The sequence below is a fragment of the Macrotis lagotis genome, chromosome 2 (genome assembly GCF_037893015.1).
Source record: "Macrotis lagotis isolate mMagLag1 chromosome 2, bilby.v1.9.chrom.fasta, whole genome shotgun sequence".
Taxonomy (NCBI): Eukaryota; Metazoa; Chordata; class Mammalia; order Peramelemorphia; family Peramelidae; genus Macrotis; species Macrotis lagotis.
The window spans coordinates 13451865-13471407 of NC_133659.1; the positions used below are offsets into that span (position 1 = coordinate 13451865).

The following is a 19543-nucleotide window of genomic DNA, read 5'->3' on the forward strand; positions in this document are numbered from 1 at the left end:
TCACACCCTTAATTAATCTAGCTGTATGACCTTGGGCAAGTCACAACCCCATTGCCTTGCCAAAAAAAACCCCTAAAAAAAAGCTTTCTAACAAGAGATACACTGTCTTCTTTCCAGGGAAGAAAATACTCATTACTATGTGAAATGGAATAATAATAATAATATTATTGTTGCTGTTGTCATTATTATTACTTTAAGTGATAATTTCCTCAGTGAGGGAAAGTCCAACACTCCAAGGATAGTAAGCTTGGAAAAGGCCTGGAGGCACAATCTTGTCTTCCTGGGCTTGCTTAGTCCCGGACATGCCTCCTCCAGTTCTCACACAGAGGAGCCTGGGGATGCCCCTAGGGAGCTGGGGGGGCTCAGCCTCCAGGGGCCTTCCAGTCTCTTCTCCTTCCACAAGAGAACCCCAAGGGAGCCTAGAAGCATCTTCTCCCAACCTGCAGAGATGATGCAGAATTCGAGTGTCAGGTCCTAGCCATCTGTAGCCAGTGTTTTCTTGGAAATAATAAATGCTCAAACCCAGCCCAAGGATGATAGAATGAAGCATCTAGAGGCTTTTGTGGTTGTTGCTGTTCTTGGGTCCCATTCCAAAGGAAAAATCCTGGTCTTTCTGTAGTCAACACCTCCACACAGCACCTAATTCTGCTTCAGGCCTCTGGGTTGGCAGAGCCAGGGCTGTGCCAGGCAGCAACTACTTATTAAGTGTCCCATGTCCCAGACACTGTGCTGAACACCAGGACTTCAAAGAAAGGCAAAGGACACCCCCTGCCCTCAAGGAGCTCACCATCTAGTGAGGGAGACAACAGGCAAACAGAGCTCTGTACAAACAAGAAAGGGATGGGACAGACTGAAGTGCAGGAGGGAGAAGGGGAGGGAGGAAGGGAGGAATGAGAGGAGGAAAGGAAAAAAGAAGGAAGGGGAAAGGGAGGAAGAAAGGAAGAAGGGAGCGAGGGAAAAAGGAAAAAAGGGAGCAAGAAATGAAGGGAGGGAAGAAAAGGTGAAAAAAGAAGAGAAGGGAAGAGGGGAGGAAGGAAGGACAGGAGAAAGGAAAGAGGGACTCCAGGTGAAGAAAACCCCTTTACCAACCCAGGCCAGCATCTCCTCTGAGACTTACAGCCTTAGAAAATTGTCCAGAATACTGAGAAATGAAGTGATATACCATGCCTCAAAGGCAGGATTTGAACCAGGTTTGGGGGACTCCAGAGCAGACTCCAATATGTCAAACTAGAATCTCTAATGAGAGATAAGGACAAAAGGGAGTCTCATCCCAGAGGATGTTGCCCCCAAATTTCTAACTGTGCCCCTGTTCTCACCATTCTAAGCCCTGATTCCTGAGGTCCAAGAGGCTCTAATCTCAAGAAAGGGAAGTCTGAAAGGCAGCCAAGCCAACAATAGGTGCTCGATCAATCTTTTCAGTATTGAATCTGCTGCACTGATCCACAGGATGAATGGATTTTCCAGTTTATCAAGTGGACTGCCAGCTCCCTGAGGGTGGGGGAATGCTGGATTTGTATCTGTGGCCCCAGAAACTAGCATAGAGCTTGTACACAGTAGGAGCTTAATAAATGCTGATCCCATGGCTGATGTGAAACTGGGTTGTAGTTTGAATCCATCCAAAAGACCAAATCAACCAGCCCATGGGGGTGGGGGGGATGACAGATGTCCTCGTCCGAGCCTCAGCAGGACCACGCTATGGAGCTCATGGTCCCTCAGACAGGAATCCAGCTTCCTCATTTTCCAGACAAGGGAAACGACTTCCCTAAGGTCCCACAGAGGCTACATTAGAGGAGTGGGGAGGAATCTCTAGGCCGGAGGCTGGACAGGCTTCACAGGTCACCTTTTATAGCCTTCTGTTCCCATCCTGCCTTCCCCATGGAGCCCCGTCTTGTCTCAGTTAACATCAATGAAGCGAGATTTAAAATCCCTCTCTAGGAAGAGGTCCAGAGCCCCCCCTTCCAGGCAGGGGCCTGCTCCGGGCAGCCTCAGCTCTTTCTCTCTAGAGCAGGAAAACGAAGGAAGCCCCTCCTCCAACCTGGAAAAGGATGCCATCAGCCCCCTTTCCCTGCTAAAACAGGAAGCTCTCGGGTCAGAGAGGCCGGACCCTGATGAGGAGGCTGCTGGGAGGAGAACTTCTGAGCTTAGGTGCAAATATTTGTGTCGGAAAAGAGAGGGCCATCCCAGGAAACTGGGCCTCCAGCCACTCTTCTCAGTTTGCCTGCGAGAGCCCTAGGAAAAACACTGGATGGGAAGGGAATGCTACAGCGTATCCCGGCCAGGCCCCAGCCCTGGCCCAGGCCTGCTCTCTGGCCCAGCCCTAGAAGTGCCAACAAAGTCGGATTCATAGAGTAGAAGGATGCTCCCAGACCCTCCCCGCCCAGACTCGCAGGGATGAAAAGAGCCAGGGTACTCTCTTCTAGCTGACCTGTGGCACCCAGAAAATTCTGGCAGCTTTTAATTCCCACTTCCTTTTTTGTTTATTTTTGCAACTCAATAAAAATTGTTTGAGATTAAAGATTCCCCAGTTTGATAAAGACCACATGTAAGAAAATCATGCCTTCCATAGGGGAAGGAGGAAGTGTTAGGTTACAAACTCCCAGAGTTACAAGCATTTATACAATCAATCACAGGCTTGTGGATCTAAAGCTGGGCCATTGACTCCATTTTACAGGTGAGGAAACTGAGGCACAAAAGGCACATGGTCATAGAGGGCAGAAGGGACCCCAGAGGCCACTGAATCCAAATTCTTCATTTCACATATAAAGATACTGAGGCACAGAGACTAAAGGATAGTCAAAGTCACGTGGGTAGCAAATATTAGGGGTGGGATCCGAACCCCCTCATCCTGTGATTCCAGAGATGGTGAGTGTTCTGTGCTCTGTAGCCAGACCACCACAGCTCCCCAGGACAGAGAACCACCCAGGGCCCTAGCCTGTGGAAGGACAGTCACAAACTGACCTCTCATAGAGAGCTAAGACTTCTATCAGAAAGATTCAAGCTCAAATCTGGCCTCAGATATTTACTAGCTGTGTGACCCTGAACAAGTCACTCAGTCACTGCCTACCTCAGTTTCCTCTTCTGTTATCACCATTTCCCAGGGCTGAGGTTGAGGATCAAATGGGATCGTGCTAGTAACACCTTTTGCAAACCTTAAAGCACATACACATAGGACTAGTTAATATAAGTATTAATAATACTTCCATTTGCAGAATCTGAATACAAGTCTACCTGGCTCCAGGTTCAATGACCCATCCAGGTCTTCAAACCATCTTTTAAAAGTTTTATAATATTCATTTTTTAAAAAGTGTCTGCCAGTTTGAGCTTATTCTGCTCAATTTCTACTAAGCTTCAATGAAAGAAGACCACTGGGAACATTTCCTCTTTCAGTCTCTATTTAATCATTTAGAATGACTGAAATTATCTCCTAAAACTGGAAGATTCCCTTTTCCCTTCATCATCTCTCTCAGTGTCATTGCTGGTAAAGGATGTGACAGGTAAGATGTTTTATTGGCATAAAAGCTCATTTCCTCTTTGAAATCAGACCACTGGAGTGACCCAAATGCTCTGAAAAAAGGAAAAAAGTCCTTTTATTTGGGGTTAGAAAAAGACTAAAATATCAGGAGGCTGTTTTTTTGGCTGGGAAGCCCAGACATGGTTAGGACGACTTTAACTTGTAAGTGGGCTTCAGGCCTCATCAAGATGCCCATTTAGCTAACGGAAGTCCAGACCAGAGAGATGCCCAATGCCTACCACCATAAGGTGCCTGTGCAAATGGATTAATCAATGCTGGCTGGGTTGAATTATCGGAATTGGGTGTGACTACAGAAAAGAAAGGCAGTGTTCCGATTTGTCACACCAAGACTAAATGAATCGGACAGATGGAAAAACTAATTAACACCCAAAAGGTCACTGAAATGCATCCAAAGGGGAGTGAATTCAGGTCTTCATCATCTGGTAAACTAATTTCCTTCATTTCCTCCCCAGCTCCACCTCTCAGAATTCCTCTAAGACAGTACTGTAGGGCCCTGTCCTCCTAGAAGGCCGGTCTGTGTCTCTTAGTCCTCAGTATATGCATTTGCTTATCTGTTTAAACATTTCCCCACAGAAGGGAAGCTCCTTGAGGGCAGGCATCTGTTTCTCCTGAGTCTCTGAAGTCTGCTCCTAGTGTAACACAGGCATTGAGATAGATGCAGAGAACAGAGAGGCCATCTGGGCTCAAATTCAGCTTCAGACAGCCACCAGCTGTGTGACCCTGGACAAGTCACGTCACCCTGTTTGCCTCAGTTTCCCCACCTGTAAAATGAGTTGGAGAAAGAATGGCCAGCCATTCTCTTATCTCTGCCAAGAAAACCCCAAATGGGGTCATCAAAGTCAAACGAGCCTAAAACATAACTCAGCATCAACCGACCACAGAACCTGAAACACAGTAGACAGCAGGTGCTTACACTAAATGACTAACGTCTAAACTCATTTGTCAGCATACATGCTACTTTCCCCTCAATAATGACAATAATGCTTAGTGCTTAGGAAAAGCTTTAAGGTTTGCAAAGTGTTTTACAGGAGAGTCTAAGTTCCGTGACAGAAGGGACCCATTTGAGTGAGGCTTCATCTCCCCTGCAGCTTCCCCAGAGCCTGCATCCAGAAGGTGATAAATAAATGCTTGCTGATGGAAGGGGTCTCCATTTTTTATGTTAGAATGAGAGGAGGAGAGAAAAATAACACAGACAATTGAATGCTATTCAGCATTTTTAACAATTTAAGAGAAAAAATATTATTTTATTTTTAAGAATTTATATATTTATAGAACTGAACATTAGCTCAAGGCAGCCTGAGGGGACAGAGAAGGGGTTGGGACCAGGACTGGATTTTTATAGAGAATTCCTTTTCTCATCCCAGGTCAGCGTCTTCTCTGCATTGAGCACTTTCTGTCTCTCTCTGCCTCTGTCTCTGTCTCTCTGTCTCTCCATCTCTCTCTCTCTCTCTCTCTCTCTCTCTCTCTCTCTCTTTCTCTCTGTCTCTCTCTCTCGCTCTCGCTCTGTCTCTGTCTCTGTCTCTCTCCTTCTGTATTCTTCATGTGGTGATACAGTCAGCTCCCATAATTACCTTCTCCACCCTAATGATCCTCAGATTGATGCCCCCCTTCCCTAGCCTCTCTGCCATCCACCAGTCTTGCATCTCCAACTGCTTGTCAAACATTCTGAGCCACATATCCTATAGATGTATGAAACTCAACACTTCCAAAACTGAACTCTTAATCTCTCTCCCTCAGCTTCCCCCAACTTTCTTATTACTGTGGACGGCCTCACCAGCCCGAGTCCCCGAGGCTCACTACCCACAGTCACCCCATGCTCTCACCTTCCATAACCAAGCTGTTGCCAAGGCTGTCATCTCTTGAATCTGGACCCTTCTCTCCTCTGACACTACCACTCCCTGGTGTAGACCCTCCTCACCTCATATCTGGGCTACTAGAGTCCACTGTCCACCCTCCAGTTAGCCACGACAGTGATTTTTCCAAAGTGTATGTCTGATTTCAGCACTTCCCTACTCAATAAGCTCCTGGGGCTCCCTATTACCTCCAGGATCAAATACAAGAGGCCTTTCCTAACTAGCACCCCCCACCTTCTGGTCTTCACACACTTTTCTCCCTGAGGTAGCTCTGTGGTCCAGGGGCCATGAGGGTTCCACAAACAGAACACTGTCAGCTCCCTGCATTTTGTCTGGTGGACTCCCGGGGCTGGAACACTCTCCCTTCTCCACTCAAATGACTGACCTCCCCCAACTTCTGTAAGTTCCAACTACTCCCACCTCCTTCCATTAATTATTTCCTGTTTATTTTGTCTCTAGACATTAGACTGTAAGCTCCTTGAGGGTAGGAATGGTTTTTTTGGTATCTCCAGTACATAACCTAGTCCGTGTTACATACTTTAGGCCTCACAAAAGCAATGTGCAGATGGCATCTCGTTTGATCCTCACAATTTATCAATGAGGCATGATTATTGTCCCCCCTTTGCAGAAGAAACAGACTCCTAGAGATTAGTGGCTTGGCCAGGGTGGCAGAGCCAGAAAGCCAGAGGTGGAGCTTGAATCCAGGTGCCCCTGGTCTCTTCCCACCTGCCTCTAGTTAACGGGCACCATAGACAATAACATCATCCTCCAAATTTTACAGATGGGGAAACCGAGCCCTGGACCATGCCACTAAAAAGCACCAGTGTAAGGGTTTGATCCCAGGTCTTTGTCATCCCATGACCCTCACCTTGTCACATTGCCCCATCCCAAGTTACATTATAGATCCAAAGACTGGAGCAGCTCTCACATATAAGGACAAATAGTGAAAGGGAGGCTCTCAATCAAAACTGCAGGGGAATCAAGAAAAATTATCTCCCCCTTTCTTCTCTGCCAGGGTGGGGAACTATGGGTGTGGGACCCTGGCAACACTGTCCAATGAAGGCTGGTGGGAGGGTTAGCCTTCCTGACTTGCTCCCCACCCCCCGACTTTATTGCTTTTATAAAGGATGGCTCTTGGGGAGAAGAGAGATGTGTGACAAAATGAAGGTGAGGTGAAAAGAAAGATCCAGATGTCCTGGTTTTTAATCAGGACCTATAGTACTGAAAAGACCAAGGACTGAGTCAGAAAGTGCGAGGAAGAGAGAATGGGAAGAGAGGAAGCAAATGGCAGAAGAAGATTATGATGGGGAGCGGGATGCCTTAGAGGAAGAAGAGATGTCCCGATGTTGGGGAAAGGAGTCAAAGGCGAGCAGGAAACTGAAGAGAAGGGAAAGCAGAGAACAGGAAGAAGAAGAGGGGAAAGAAGACAGGAGGTGGAGAGAAGAACTGGACAGAGGGAGAGTAGGAGGGAGAGTGGGGTCCTTAAGTAAGAGAGGGAGATGTTTGGGGGAGTTGTTTCAATGTCCACGAAAGAGGGATGGTGGTGGTGGTGGTGGTGGTGGTAGTGCTGCTGCTGATGTGGGTCGGTGCTGATAGGAGAGTGATGACGATGGTAGCGGTGATGGGTGGGACGGGAGTGAGGGTGGTGATGATGATAGTGTTGATGTGATGATGGTGATAGAGATAGTAATGATAATGGGGGGTGAGGGGGACGAGGAATGATAATAATGGTGGGGGATGGAAGGGTGGGAGAGTAGTGTATATCAGGAACTACTCTAAGTAGTTTACAAATATCCATTGGATCCTCACAACAATCTAGGGAGGGAGATTCTTATTATCCTTTTGTAGATGAGGGAACTGAAGTCAACAGAGATTAAGTGACTTGTCCATGGTCACACAGCCAGAAAGGATCTGAAGTCAGCTTTAAACTCAGGTCTTCCTGACTGCAGACCTGGAGCTCTATCCACTGCACCCCCCAGTCACCCCTTCTTGTCCCTTCCTAGGAATAGAGAGGAGGTGAAAAGTTGGCGAGTAGAAGGCAGAGTGGATGACTAGGGCAGAAAATGCTGATGAATGGAAGAACACACTTTGATTGACCCAGAGGTTATCTGAGTAGAAAGGGTCCTGGAAGACCTCCAGGATAAGAGAGGAGTCAAAATAAGGGCTCCTTCAAGTGAACTCAGGCTGCAAGGATTCAATTGTGAAAAAATCTAAAATAGTTCATTCCATAACACAAAGGTAGTCCAGTAAAAGGAACTTTGGATTTGGAAATTATAGGATCTGGGTTCAAATGCCAACTCTGTTGCTCACTCCCTGGGGGACTAGGTCACTTCAACTCCCCAGGCTTCAGTTTCCTCACCTATAAAATGAGGGGGGATGGACTTGTTGACCTCAGAGGTCCCTCTTGGCTCCCCAACCCCATGATACTGAGATCCCCTTAAGACCCCTCCTGGACAAAATAGAGCAGAACATTACAGACAGGAAGTGGAGATGTCTCTGGAAAAGGGGGGCATTAAATAGTCATGTACCCTGAAATTCACCTTCCAAGTGAATGATGTTGGGCCAAGGAAACTTCTTTTACAAAAATAAAGACAAAGAAGCAGCACGGCTTCACTTGGCTAAGATGCTTCACTTAGTCTCAGGAAGGTCTGTGTTCAAATCTGACCTCCTGGGACCCCCAGATCAAAGATGGAAAGTGGGCAGAGATTTCACAGGCTACCGAGCCCAAAATGACCAGCCTCCCTCCATTGGCAGATAAAGAAACTGAGGCACAGAAGTTAAACGACTCCCCCAGAAGTGGGGGGACAGAATGCTGTGGGACCCAAAGCAACTCTTTTCGATCCCTTAATAGCCACTGACTCATCCGTAAAAGGATTATTAGTAACTCCGGTACCAGCTTTCTGAGGCTGCTGTGAAGACCACGATGATAACTGTCACTTATTACTGCTGCTGTTCTAATTGATCACGGCACGTCTTGGAAAACTAAAATTGTTATCATGGTCCAAGCACTGTGTTTCCTAGTTGTGTAGATCAGTGGTTGTTTTTGCTTGTGGTTGTTGTCGCTTGTGTGGATGTTGTCGTTTTGTTATGTGGTAATCGTTGCTGTTTTGCTGTTGCTATTTTAAAAAATGTCAAGAGCTACCTTCAAGAGGGAACATTCCACTGAATTTTCTACTTCCAGGAAGAGAATAGGGACAAGCCTGAAGAAGTCAAAAAGGGCAGCTCGGGGCTCCAATGGAAAGAGCCCTCCCTCCCAGGACCGGGATGCTCTGGCCTGTAATCTGGCCATGCTGGGCTTGGCCTCCCTGACCCATCTCTCTTGCCAACTCCAACATGATATTATTAATCTGCTGCAGGTGGAGGGGCTGGCCCTGGTCTGTTCCCATAGAAGGCCTTGGTGGCCAAGAAGTGAACTCTACTGCACCCAAAGGGGGGAAAACAAAACTTAGTTCTCAGAAATGCTATCCTTATCATGCACCGATGACTCTCCAAAGATGATAAAACTGGTTTTTTTCCCCTTTAACTACATGCCTGTAAGTCAAGATGCTAAACTCTCTCTCGTCCAGAGACAAACAGAAGAAATTCTATTTTAAGTGGAAAAGGCGGCCTTGGGCTTTTGGTGGGGATGAGTCACCGGAGTGAGATGGCCAGGATCCATCCACCCTTCCAACAGCACCATCCCAGCCAGAATGGCTTTCCTTCACACATGTTTCTATCTTCCCTCAAAACATAAGAAATAAACCACCCAGACTCCACATCCTTGTTGCTCTTCAAGGTGAGTGGAGGGGAGGAGGCTGGAGAGGAAGAAATGGGGAAAGAGGGAAGAGAAAGAAAAAGAGGACTGAGATTCTCATCCTAACCTAGCCATCAATTAAGTGGCTTGAGGAACATGGGGGGACTGCCCTAGGGAGGACCATCTCAGGTGATGAAGATGCCTTCCTCATCAGATGATGCTGCCAGCACTAAACCCAGAAGCTGTGTTGGGGGGAGGAGCTGGCCTAATGAGAGATAGAAGGGACTAGTAAACAAAAAAATGATGGGATTCTGAATTTTTTTTAAGCAGCTTGTAAGTCTGATGAACTCAAAGCTTCTTGAGGCCAAGGATGGTTTCATTGTTGTGTCTCTTCTCTGCCAGCCCCTACTGGGACATAGCACACCAATAAAGATTTTCTGAGGTGTTGGATGTGTGTGATCCTGGAGAAGTTACCTCTTCTCAGCTAAACATTAGAGGGGGCCCAAAATTGCAGGGCAGTTTTGTGAACTTTAATGGTTGGACACACAGAATGAAGACTTTTGGAAGCCTTGGATGTCTACAACTTGCCTCTCGAAGGTATGAGGAGGCAAAGGGCTATAGATGACAAATCACTTGAGAAATGTACACTAATGATTAATAAGGATGTTGAAAAAATACTCCATTCCCATCAGCCACACATACCCTCCAGGCCTTGTTTCCTTCATCTATAAAACGAAGAGGTTGGACTAGGCAGCCTTGGAGGTCCTGGGAGGCAGCAAGGCACAGTGGAAAAGGCAGGGAACCAGGTTCAAATCCTGGCTGCTATTATCTACTTACCTTCCCCAAGTCCCTCAGGCTTTGTGGACCTCACTCTCCTCATTTTTAAAATAAGAGAACTAGACTAGATGAAGCTTGGAACCTAAGACATCCTTAGCAGGTTTTCTTCTCATTCATTCAAGATCGTTCTCGCTAGAGTCCTTCTTTTCCTTTAGGTCTTGTTCAGGTGCCACCTTTTCAATGGAACCTTATGAATGGCAGTGGCCTTCCTCCCGAAACACTTTGTCAGTTTTGAGAGCGATCCATTTTACACAATGCCATCTATATTCAGATATGTATTTGCTTTCTTCCCATCAGAATGAAAGGAATGTTTCATTTTTTATCAACATTTCTAGTGTCTGGTCACTCTGTCAGCACTTAACAAAGACTTGATTCACTGACGTATTGTCTGATTAAATGGCCTTCTCCATCATCAAAGGTAGGAGGCAATGGAAAGAATATTCTGACTCTTCTCTACTTCTCACCATTTGTGGGCAGTTCCATGTGGCTGTCCTAAATTACTTGCCCCTCCTAGAACAGAGTTTCCTAAAATTCTTGTAAAATGAGGAGTGTAGATAGGGTCTCTTGGGTCATCCATGAAACTGTCACTAATAAACAAGTGCCAATAAACAAGGTGGTAGAGAGAGAGTGGTGGACTGACCAGAAGTTCTGCCCTTGGACACTGGCCGGGTAGGGAGACACCGAAGACTCAGAAGAGTGGACCCAAAGGAAGCAAATTGTTCTAAATGAAAGTCCTGGGGAGCAGCAGGGGATGGGAGGAAAAGGTTCTGGGGAGTCCTGGGCAAGTTCTTTCATTTCCCTGGTCCTCCCCATTTCTTCTTAAAATGAGGGGCTTGGACCTGGTGACCCCAAAGGTCCCTTCCAACCTTCAACCTACTACCTTTTCTATCTATGATTTCCATGTTATCATGATGGAACTGCCCTCCTCACTAACTCCAATGGCTCCCCAGGGCCTTCAGGAGTTTGGCATTCAAAGCTCCCTCCTCCCTTTCCAGCCTTCTTGGTCCCTGGCCCATATATACTCTTGATCCTGTGACCTTGCCCTCCCAGCTGACCCCTAAACAACTAGCTGCCTCCTCATCTTTGATCACTGACCTCTTTGGCTTCCTTAAGTCCCAACTCAAATCCCACCCTCCACAGGAAGACTTCTCCCAACTCCTCTTCATCCCAGTTTTCCTGCTCTTAATTATTCCCTATTGATTCTGCAGGTAGATTGCTTTGTATAATTTGTTTGCAAGTTGCCTCCCCCATTAGACTGTAAGTTCCCTGGGGCCAGGGACTGTCTTTAACCTCTTTTTGTATCACCACAGCTTGGCCCATGGTAGTCACCTAATAAATATTACTGATGAACTATTTATTGATCGACTGATTAATGAAGGTAAGAACCTATGGTCAATAAAAGATAAGTCCTAGGGAGTTTACTTAAGACTCAGAGCTCATATGATTACAGATTAGAGATGCAGAGGTAGAAGGAACCAGAGAGGCCTTCTAATCTACCCTTCATTTTTACAAATGAGAACAAACAAGAGGTCAGAGCTATGAAACTACTTGTCCAAAGTCACACAGGTAAGCCAGTGCAAAACAGAACCTTTGTCTCCAAACTCTATGGGAAGGATGAGTAGACTGACCAGAATACAGGTCCTATAGAGGCAGGAATTGAACCTGGCTCTCTGTCCTGAATCCCATCACTCCATCCACCATTTCACCCCACTCTGTGTGACTTTTAGTTAACCAGAATACTCAATTAACCAGAGCATGGATTCTCTTGCTATCCTAGAAGCCTAGAAGGATGGACATCAAAGCACATGCACCTCTGTCCTTCCCTCCCGAAGGTGACTGTCACCCCCCCACCAGGTCACACCCAAGGACAAGTGCAACCACCATCCATCGCCAAATGGAGCCCAGATCTGACCTCTCAACAAGAGAGATACAAGAAGACAGTACTCCTGAAATCCTCCATGAGTCCTGAATATTAAAAAGTGACTTGAATCACCTTTGTCATTTTGTAGATGGTAAGTCCCGTATGAGGGGAGAAGTGGGGGGGAGGGAGGGTCCCAGCAGCCCCAATGGATTCGGGCTCAGATCCTGATGGATCCAAGGAGTTTCATTCAAGGACGAGAATGTGGGGCTTCCTCCCCACCCCAGTCTCCTGGTGTGGAGGCTTGCAGGCACCCTGACTACCTCTATTGCTAACTAACAACAATATTTACATATATGATATCCATGATATGATATGTTTGTCTTTCATTCTTAAAAAGGACCCCGACATCCTGGAGGACATGCCATGACAAGCACTTGGATTGGAGTGAGGTGGGGACTATGCTACGTTCCCAGCCTCACTTTCCCTTCCAGAGCCATCTGGGTGACCAGATAGGAATCAGGACAACTGCAGATGGCCCTGGATGTGAGGCAGTCAGGGTAAAGTGACTTGCCCAGTCTCAAGGGTTTGAATCTGGATTCAAACTCAGGTCCTCCTGACTCCAGTGCTCTGTCCACTGTGAGTGCTTTAGGGTTTGCAAGGTTAACTCTTTTCACCCATGGGAACCAATGGTAATAGACCACCCTACAAGAACACTTTAAGGCAGGATGATGCAATGACAGGGTTTGAAGTCAAAGTTCAAATCCTGGCTCCTCTTCTTAGTTTCTGTGGCCATGCAAGAGTCTCTGAACTTCAGTTTCCTCAACTGCAAAATAGGTGGGTTGGGTTAGAAGACCCCCAAGGTCCCTTCGTATGTATTAAATCTATGACAGTCTGAAGCTGACAGTTTTATTCCTAATAACCCATGAGGTAGGAAGAGCTGTTTTGTGACAGCCTATGTTATAGATGAGGAAACTGGGTCTCAGGGGTTAAATGACTAGTCCAAGGTCACATGGCAGGACATGATCAATACTATTCAAATACTCATCTCTTTGGCATAAATCTAGGACCCTCCTCCTCATGTGGAGCCAGAGGCTTTAGACCAAGGGGGGAGGTCAACCTTTTGGGGGTCACAAACCCCTTGGGCAATACACAATGAATAGGCCTGTCTAGGAACTCCTTCTCAAGAAAATGTTTTGTTGCCTACATTCCTCATTGAAAGACTTGCTATATTTCAGTTAGAATTAAATTTTTAAAAAAGGATGTGATGTCTTTCCCATTCAAGTGTCCAGCCCCCACAAAACCTCTGCACATGCTCCAAGTTAAGAACCTCTGCTTTGAAGGATATATCCTGCTAAATCATCATTCTGTGGCCAAGGATCAAATCATTTATTAAGTATCTGCTAGGAGCCAGGTAGATGGCTAGATGGCTCGGTGGATGGAGTCCTGGATCTGGATTCAGAAAGACCCTCAGATCTCGACTAACTGTGTAACCCTGGCCAATTCACGTCACCCTGTTTGCCTTAGTTTCCTCATTTGTAAAATGAGCTGGAGAAGAAAAAGGCAAATCACTCTAGTATCTTGGCCAAGAAAAACTCAAAATGGGGTCCCAGAGAGTTAACATGACTGAAAAAGGACTGAACAACAACATGCCAGCAGAAAGCTTCTCCTAAAGAACCAGAATAAGAAAAGACTTGGCTTGGACCCAAAGAGGAATCAGCTTGGGAAAGGTCCCTCCCTCCTTTCTTTGCTGAGGTGGGAGCCTGAATTTGACACCCCCCACCCCAGGATGGCAGATTGGCTAATGTGCTGCTGAGTCCTTTCAGTCTTTTTTATAGGAAAGGGAGAGATTTAATAAGACTCAGAGGGGAGTGAAAACAAAAGATATCAATTTTCAACTGCCGACTTCAAAATTGTACAGCTCTCAAGCCTATTTACTGTTGGCCACTCAGAAACCTGGATTTCCAAGCTCTTGTTTCCAAGGAAGCAGAATGAGCTTGCATTGGTACCAAAGTCTTCAAGTCGCAAGGTACAAATTATTTCTTAAGTTGGGAACAAAATTAATTTTAAACAAATAAGAGGAAATGCCCCCTGCCTGTTCTGGACGTACTCCAAGCCTCCATCCACCTCTGGGAATCAGGGTCAGGGCTCCCCCTCCTCCCAGGAAGGCCCCTCCTCATTCCTCCTATCACCCCCCTCCAGTGGGAGAGTCCTCTTCACTTCAATTTTTCATGAACTCTACTTAGGTAATGACATTGAATCTCCCTAGTGGAATGGAAGCTTCCAGAGGACAGGGGCTGGTTTGTTTATCCTTGAGATTAGATCTCAAGAAGAGCTTCCCCCCACCCCAAGCTGGAAGGAAAGATGAACACATTATCTCCAGCCAGAGCCGGGTCAGCCCGCCTTGGGCAGCCCAGTGGGTCATGGTTTCTGGCCATGGTGTGGACAGCCAGATGACAGGTCGTGCCAGGGACACCACTCCAGACTAAATGCTTAACAAGTATTTGCTGGTCTCTGTTATTTCCTTTCCAGAGAAGATAAGCTCCCAGAAGGGGGAAACCATCCCTTGGTCATCCCTAGCCCAATACCTGCCAATGGATGCATCAAACTAAGATGACTCTCAAAGTCATCAGCTTCCTCCTCCCACCCTTCCAGGCAAACAACTTTGTCTGCAGAAAATATCATTTTCTGAAGAATTTTCTGTTGTTTTCCAGCTTAGCAATTCAGTTTAGAAGGGAGGCAGAATGAGGGCTGTGTAGACACCAGAAGCCTGGCCCGAAGCACTATTCAATGAGTCATGGATTGGTAAATCTGAGATTCTTCAAGTCAGAAGTCGGAATATAACTAAGTTTCGCCCCCACCCCCCTTCAACCTGTCATGCCCACAACTGCCAAGCTGCTATTCCTAAAGCCAGCATCTGATCATGTCATCCCAGCCCCAAGAAACTCCAGGGGATCCCCCTGATTGGCAGGCGAAGCCTCTCCCCGTCTGGCTCCATATTGATTGCACATTGCCATCTCCCTGAAGCTCTATCTCCTTTCAAGACTAGGGTCAGGTGGCTCCTTCTATGAGGTCTCTCCTCCCCCTTTGCATTTACTTGGTTTATATTTTGAATTGACTTATGCTTCTTATATTCCTTTCTCCTCTTCCCCCATTTTGGCATGCAAGCTGCCCATATGCCAGACCCATAGAAGGGACTCAATCACTTATTGAGTTGGGTGTGATAACACCTAAGTTGGCACTAATGGGTGAGCCCCTGGGAGCAGAGAGCCATCATGTGAGGGTCAACCAGTCTGGAACAGATCAAAACTTCGGGAAGGGTCCAACAGCAATGAGATGATGTACCAAAGGGCTTTTTTTTTTAGTTTTTTTAAATTTATTTAAGGCAATGGGGTCAAGAGTGACTTGCCCAAGGTCACACAGCTAGGTAATTATTAAGTTTCTGAGGTCAGATCAGGTCCTCCTGACTCCAGAGCCAGTGCTCCATCCACTGTGCCACCTAGCTGCCCCCTACCAAGGGACTTTGATGCCCTTTCAGTCTAGGGGAAGGGGAAGAGGGAGACCCAGTTTCCAAAATAAATAAACAATAAATAAATAAATAACTTGGTGGGCAAATGGCCAAGAAAAAGAACATCTCAAAATGGATTGTAGAGCCAAAGGCCCTTCCACCTCAAATTCCAGCATAGCAATCACTTAGTATTCAAAGTTCACTGTACATTACTTTCATGAATCAGTGTCAGTTTTGTCATAATCCCATCTACAGGCAGAGTGCCCAGCCATCATCAGTACTTAACAAATGTTGTCTGATTAACTGATTTTTTGGAATAAAACTAGTCTCAGAATGTCCCTTTCCTCTAGTTCTCATGCCAACCTTTTCCTCTTCTGTCATGGTAAGGCACCCCAAGGATGCTTTAGCTACAGCTTTGAAAGCCTGGGAGGAGGGGTTCAGTACAAAAGAAAACCTCATCCCAAGTTTGTAGACACTGGTGAAGTGGTTGAAGGTCTAGGGTGGAAGGAGGCAGGTAGAGAAGCAACCATTGTCATAGTTCTGAAAAAGAACTTAACAAGCCATCTAAAAAACAGAAAAATAGATCCCAAAACTCCTCATGCACGAAGATGAAATTTGGTCCAAGGCTTAGAACACTAGGTTTGTGTTATCAAGACCTGGTTCAAACCCTTCTTCAACACTTACTACCAGCTATTCAAAATCCAGATCTCTGAGGCTCAATGCCCTAATCTGTAAAATGGTGATGATGATGATGATGATACTAGCCATCTCATTTTATAGATAAGGACAAAGTCACTTTCTCCAAGAGAAATCAGGTAGTAATTGCCAGAGGCACCCAGGTCCCACCATCTTAAGCCAGTGTTTATTGTGCCACCCAAACCTACCATGGGCATGACTCTGAACAAAATACTCAACTTGTCAGAAGTCTCATCTGCAAAATGGGGGGTAATAATTATAGTCATTCCAGTAGGTTTTGGGGAGTCTCAAAAAAAGACAATGGATAATCAAACAATCTGTGGAAATGGCAAGCTACTCTAGTATCTCTACCAAGAAAACTCCAAATGAGGTCATAAATGGGACAAGACTGAAGCAACTCAACAAGACTCTGATAAGCTAATGAAGGATGTCAAGGAAGCCTTGGGCAATGAGTATGGGAAAACCTAAGGACCCTTCTCAGATCAGATTTTCTTTTAATGTACAAAATTCAGGATTCAGGATTACAAATTACTGTACACATTGAGAGAGACAGACAGAGAGAGAGAGAGAGAGAGAGAGAGAAGGTTCAAGTTCCCTGAACTAAGGTAGAGTAGCAGAATAGTCAAGGGGCAATAATGAAGAAGAAAAGCAACACACTCCTTCTCCAGCATCCAAGCATTTTTCTCCATGCCTGGAAGGCCCTCCCTCCTCATCTCAGTCTTCAAGTCCCAGCTAAAATCCTACCTTGTACAAAGTCTTCATGTTCTTTCTCCCACTAAATTGTGGGTTCCTTGAGAACAAGGACTGGTTTTTTTTTCCTGTTTTGTTTTGGTTTTGCCTTTCTTTACATTGAGTACAGTGTCTGGTTCAGATTGACTATTTGTTTTTAAAGAATTCTCCAAAAATCACAGGTGAGGATTAGTCTATGAAAGTCTATTTATCCACCGATCATTTCATTTTTTTCAGTTTCCTATATTGTGGTATCTTCCCTCTTAGGGCAAATTGCAGAAGTTATGAGGGTTTTGCTGCAATCTTTTGTAGAATCACTTAGGGAGAGATTGGCTTGTGGGTTTCTTCTTAGCATAGGATACAAGTGAGCCCTTCCACTTCCACAGACCCCTGGGCTGCACACATCTCGCAGCCTTGCCAAGTCCATGAGCCCTCATCAGATGCCCGGCTTGTGTACCAACTTGGCTGCTTCCTCTCTATCAGCACGATCTCGGTTGCTTCTCCCCGGCACCATCTGCTCAGGCAGGAGGACTTGTGAATGCTACCACTGCCGCCGCTTCCATCTTTCCATCAGCTTTTTGGCAATATTCTCCAGAGGGGAGATAACAAAAACCACTCAAAAATTTGCCTCTAGCATCTCCCTGCTGCCATCTTACAAAAGGTAGGATAAGGTCTGGGGAAAGAGGAGAGCTAAAAGGGATCTTGAACACCAGCAATTCCAATCCGAACACTAACAAGAACAGTCTGGTCTCCCCCCAGCCCCCAAGAGTGTTCCAGTCTGCTCAAGTACTTTCAATAAAATGACCTATTGGGATGGAGGCAAATGTTTTAATTTTTTTTACTTTGAAAAAAGAGCAGAAGGAAGGTCAGCAAAGAGCAGAGGTGGGGCAGACAGCTTTGAAAGCTACCAGTTGAGTCTACTATAGTCATGAAAAGCAAATTGTATATAATAAAAATCTACAGCTTCCATGATTCTCTTTAGAAAAACACATCAACTACAAATATGGAAATAACCATTTTATGCAATATTAAGTTCAGAATAAAAAATTAGCTCTCATTACAAGGATGTCTTTCCCCTTGCCAGCGAGTCTAAAATTAATCTTCTCTGTAAATTCTATCCAGAACTGGGGGGACAAAATCATGCTGTCAAACTCTCCTACATCATTTCCTTTTAGAAATTATCATGGTACTTTGGACAAGATGGTAGCAAACTTCATTGACAAGTGCTGAAAGGGTCATCAAAACTCAAAAGAACTTTTAAGCAGATGTGGTCATATTAAATTCTGACAATAACAAGAGTTGGAGACAAAGAAAGGCCACTTACAAAGATGATCCAGCCATATCTGGAGCATACTGGGTGACACACTATAATGTCTGATACATGTTAAGTGATGGATCAAACTTATTTTGTATAAGATAAAGTTTCTTTTCTGAAGCAGAAATGAAATTTGGTCCAGTTTTCTGACCAATGATGTTTTGTTCTAGAAGTAAAAACAAGAGTAAGCTTTATCCTGAGGACAGTAATTCAAATTTACATCAGCTACACATTTGAAATTATGAAATCCTCATGTCATAATAATCAAATTAAACTTGAGAATTATTCCATTTCCTCTGTCTGGAAATAGATAATAAATATCTGGCTGAAAGGACCCTCAGAGATCCACCTTTCTGATCTGACAGGTAAAGAAAGGGAGGATTAAAAGTGATTAGCTTGCTGTGGTGAGAAACAGGGGCAAGATTCAAACTCGAGTCTGACTCCAAACCCAGAGTTCTTTATACTATATCAAGAAGGAAAGGAATAAATAGCATCAGACACAAATGTCGACAAAGTTTTTGACTTTGGAATGGTTGATGACCAAAGGATGCTGCAGGTGCTACATCTACCATTAATCTGACATCTAGTGTATTTCCATACACTTTGTTTGAAGATATTAACTTTTCTTAACTATTTCAAGATAGGAGATTGGGAAAGGGAAGAATTTTTAATTTTAAACAACCATTTTTAAAAGAGAAAATCAAGGAACTACAAAAATATTTCCAAAAATGGTTTCACTACAACCAATTTACATTTACATTTACATCTGGAATGCAAGGATAGTTCAACATTAGAGGGGGGAAAATAACATTAATCATATTTTTTTTTAAAAATCACTTCAACCCATTAACAACAGGCATAAAAAAAGCAACTAACATAATATAATATTCATTTAGGCTAAAAAAATCCCTTCGTTAAACAAAGAAAAGTTTTAAAATTATTTTTAAAAGCATACACCTAAACTCAGAAGATAAAAAAGTATTAGAATAGAAGAGCACAGAATTTCATTTTGCAATCAAAAAAGTCCTAAATTTGAATCAGATGAGCTGTTTTTTTTATTTCCAGATCTGCTTGCTACCTAGGTGACTTTGAACAAGTCACCACCTTAGCAGTAGTTTAGAGTCCACAATTCAAAGGTTTTGAGACTGGAAACAACCTTAGATATCATCTAGTCCAACTTCTCTGAGAACAAAATCCTAAACTCAGAAACTTCTCTCCCTGAGCAAAAGAAAAAAAAAAGTACTCCAAAATCTATTTTTGGTCTTCATTGTCTGGCATTTAATGCCTTCCAAAGGCTGGTTCCCACCTCTATCTTCAGCCATGTTTTATTTAACTCCCCTTCATTTATTCTGCCCAGTCAAACGGACTTACTAAGGTGGAACAATGGGTCTTGGAGTCAGGAAGCCCAGAATTCAAACCCAGCCTTCGATTTGTGATCTCTGCCTCTACTTCTCCTTCTGTAAAACAACTTGATATTAATGG

At 44.8% G+C, this 19543-nt stretch overlaps 1 protein-coding gene across 1 annotated transcript in view; it reads right to left on the reverse strand.

The window, feature by feature from the left end:
• AK4 (adenylate kinase 4) overlaps nucleotides 1-19543 on the reverse strand; it is a 70250-nt gene that overhangs the window by 28506 nt on the left and 22201 nt on the right. The window lies entirely within an intron of this gene.